This window comes from Trichomycterus rosablanca, chromosome 14 (assembly GCF_030014385.1).
Source record: "Trichomycterus rosablanca isolate fTriRos1 chromosome 14, fTriRos1.hap1, whole genome shotgun sequence".
Classification (NCBI taxonomy): domain Eukaryota; kingdom Metazoa; phylum Chordata; class Actinopteri; order Siluriformes; family Trichomycteridae; genus Trichomycterus; species Trichomycterus rosablanca.
In genome coordinates, this window is record NC_086001.1 from 35,635,950 (window position 1) to 35,640,392 (window position 4,443).

The window sequence follows — 4,443 nt, forward strand, 5'->3', positions numbered from 1 at the left end:
TCTTCAACCTCTGCAGCAATGCTGGCAACACTCATGTGTCTATTTTTTAAAGCCAACCTCTGGATATGACGCCGAACACGTGGACTCGACTTCTTTGGTCGACCCTGGTGAAGCCTGTTCCGAGTGGAACCTGTCCTGTAAAACCGCTGTATGACCTTGGCCACCATGCTGTAGCTCAGTTTCAGGGTGTTAGCAATCTTCTTATAGCCCAGGCCATCTTTGTGGAGAGCAACAATTCTATTTCTCACATCCTCAGAGAGTTCTTTGCCATGAGGTGCCATGTTGAATATCCAGTGGCCAGTATGAGAGAATTGTACCCAAAACACCAAATTTAACAGCCCTGCTCCCCATTTACACCTGGGACCTTGACACATGACACCAGGGAGGGACAACGACACATTTGGGCACAATTTAGACATGTTCACTGTGGGGTGTACTCACTTATGTTGCCAGCTATTTAGACATTAATGGCTGTGTGTTGAGTTATTTTCAGAAGACAGTAAATCTACACTGCTATACAAGCTGTACACTGACTACTCTAAGTTATATCCAAGTTTCATGTCTATAGTGTTGTCCCATGAAAAGATATAATGAAATATTTGCAGAAATGTGAGGGGTGTACTCACTTTTGTGATACACTGTATGTCATGGTCAACAGTATCAAAAGCAGAACTAAGGTCCAATAAAATGAGGATGGCACAATTTCCCTCATCAACAGTAAGTAGCAAGTCATTTGTCACCTTCAGAAGAGCAGATTCAGTGCTGTGCATAGACTTAAAGCCAGATTGAAAAATCTCAAAAATACCATCTCTACTCAAAAATGGTAAAAGCTGAGAATATACAACCTTTTCCAGCAATTTAGCCAAGAATGGTAATTATGCTTTTTGAGCAGAGGTGTAACTACAGCATGTTTAAAGCATGCCGGAACAGTACCAGTGGCAAGGGAAGTATTAATGATATCCAGGACAAAAGGTCCTAATATATCAAATGTCTCCCTAACTATCTGTGGGGGCATCACATCAAGTGGGGAGGTTGTTGGCTTTGTTTTCAGCACCAAATCTGTTAATTCGGAGATTGAAACAGCCTCAGACTTTTGAAACACACCTGGGCACGGCGGTGGAAGTGGAGAATCTATACCCAAGTAAGTAATGCCAGACCTAATTGTTTCAGTTTATTCCACAAAAAAGTTGAAAAACTCTTCACATGCTCTAGGAGAAGGAACCTACTGTAGATTATGCTTGAAAAGTACTGTATGCCTCTGTAGCAGACTTAACAGCTAGCTGATAGTCTTCCAGGCAACCTTTAAAAATATCCAAACTTACTTGCAATCCGTCCTTTCTCCATTTCCGTTCCGCTCTTCTACAAGCCTGTCTAATTTCCTGTGTGGATGCATTCAACCAGGGCTGAACTTTTGGTTTTAAGCGTTTAAATTTCATCGGGGCAAGAGAATCCAGAACAGCTGAACAGTTATAATTAAAAGAAGTAACTAACTCGTCCACATTAGCATGAGTCTGACCATAGTTGGGCAATTTTAACATGTCAGAAAAGGCTCTGGAAAAATCGTTAGATGTAGACGAAGTGATAATCCTTGACCAGCGCCCTAAAACAGGAGCAGGGAAATGCGCAGTTAAAGTTGAGCTAAAGACTACTGGCATATGATCTCCTCGATATCTAGTTTGTCAATATCAAAACCAGATGAAAACACTAAATCAAGTGTGTGACCTTGCATATGGGTGGGCTTATGAATATGTTGAATAAAACTAAAAGAGTCCAGTAGCTGATTAAAATCATTCACCTGATATCTATCAGGGCAGCAGACATGAATATTAAAATCACCAAGAAGCAGAATGCTGTCAGACACAGGTACAATCATAGCAAGGAATTCAGCAAACTCAGTGATGAAGTCTGTATACTACTGCACAGAGTAATGAAAGAACAGAGTGAGATTTAAAGACCAGTGCTTCAAAACTTTTAAAAGTCCCAATATTCAGCATTCGGCATCTCAGACGCTGTTTAAAAACCACCGCAACTCCTCCGCCTCTACCCGTATTCCGAGGTAAACTGAAGAAACCGCAGTCTACTGGGCAAAGTTCCAAGAAGGGGAAAAAACATAAATAAATTAATACATTAAACAACCTGTCAATAACTAACCCTAACACAAGAATCTATTTTATATAAGTTTCTTTCTACTCTTCTTTCTTGCAAAGTCATCCACTAATTCATCGAAATTAAGCTGTCTGACCAAATCTGATTCAATGGCCAGAAGTGACAGCGAGTTCAGGCGGTTTTGGCGCATCCTAATCCTGAGTTCATTCTTAATACGAGCCAGTTTGGAGAATGAACGCTCCCCTTCACAATTTGTGATAGGCACAGTCAAAAAAAGTCTAAGTGCTATGTAGACATTTGGAAAGGTTGACTGTAAATTCAAATTGATCATGGTTTTGAGCATTTTACTAGGACATTTTTCTTTTTCTGTTATGAATGATTTGTATTGTATAAATTCATCTGCCAGGCTCATGTTCAGATCTGAAGGATATGCTGCAGCGAGTGAGTTAGCCTTTAAAGTGAGCTCGCTGTGGGACATATTGTCAGGCATGGAAAGAACATCAAATAGCTCAGTTAAGTGTGTGTATGCATTCAAACTGCTTGAAATTGCTTGTCTTAAATTTAAATAACTGCTAAATAAATAATTAAATGCAGAAATGTGGAAATACAGAAATAAATAAATAAATGAATACAGAAATGTGGAAATAAATAAATAAATAAATAAATAAATAAATAAATAAATAAATAAATAAATAAATAAATAAATAAATAAATACAGAAATACAGAAATACAGAAATGTGGAAATACAGAAATAAATAAATAAAAAAATAAATGCAGAAATGAGGAAATACAGAAATAAATAAATACAGAAATACAGAAATGTGGAAATACAGAAATAAATAAATAAATAAATAAATAAATAAATACAGAAATGTGGAAATACAGAAATAAATAAATACATAAATGCAGAAATGTGGAAAAAACAAAATAAATAATTAAATGCAGAAATGTGGAAATACAGAAATAAATTAATAAATAAATACAGAAATGTGGAAATACAGAAATAAATAAATAAATAAATAAATGCAGAAATGTGGAAATACAGAAATAAATAAATAAATAAATAAATAAATGCAGAAATGTGGAAATACAGAAATGAATAAATAAATAAATGCAGAAATGAGGAAATACAGAAATAAATAAATAAATAAATAAATACAGAAATGTGGAAATACAGAAATAAATAAATACATAAATGCAGAAATGTGGAAAAAACAAAATAAATAATTAAATGCAGAAATGTGGAAATACAGAAATAAATTAATAAATAAATACAGAAATGTGGAAATACAGAAATAAATAAATAAATAAATAAATGCAGAAATGTGGAAATACAGAAATAAATAAATAAATAAATAAATGCAGAAATGTGGAAATACAGAAATGAATAAATAAATAAATGCAGAAATGAGGAAATACAGAAATAAATAAATAAATAAATAAATACAGAAATGTGGAAATACAGAAATGAATAAATAAATAAATAAATGCAGAAATGTGGAAATACAGAAATGAATAAATAAATAAATGCAGAAATGAGGAAATACAGAAATAAATAAATAAATAAATAAATACAGAAATGTGGAAATACAGAAATGAATAAATAAATAAATGCAGAAATGAGGAAATACAGAAATAAATAAATAAATAAATAAATAAATACAGAAATGTGGAAATACAGAAATAAATAAATAAATAAATAAATGCAGAAATGTGGAAAATTGCTAAATTAATTTGTGTCTCTGCGCTTAAGAGAAATTGACCATAATAATTTTGAAACAATACAAATTCAGAAACGTTAAGTAAGGGCCTGAGTCACATATTTGCAACAAAACGTCTGTTATGAAATATGGAAGCTTGCCTGGCAATTTGTAGGTCCCTAGAAAGTCAAGGAGCCATGGTAAACGACTTCTATGGAAGTCAAGGGCCCCATAGCAGGGGCCCTCGTGATCAAGGGCCCTCTAATGGTATGCCCTGCTCTTCTCTTGGGCTTCCTGGTAGGGGCTCTCATAACCAGGGCCCTCTAAAAATATGCCCCCCTCTTTCCTAGGACCCCTAATAGCCAGAAGTCGAAGTCAGAGCAGTGCCACAACGCCTCATCCATTTTTATAAGGGGCCCAAAAGCATGGCCAGGGCCCCCAAGAGGCCCTGGGGTGAAAGTCCCTAATAGTCAGAGGATCCTTAAAATGGAGGGCCCTCGGAAATAACAATATGATAAAATACGATAACGGTAGCGGCAGCCAGATGCGCCAGCGTCCACCATCACCATGACAACTAAAGCCGGGTGTTCGGTAGGTGGCGCTGCGGCGCCGGTACAGAAGAAGCCAAACGGACGC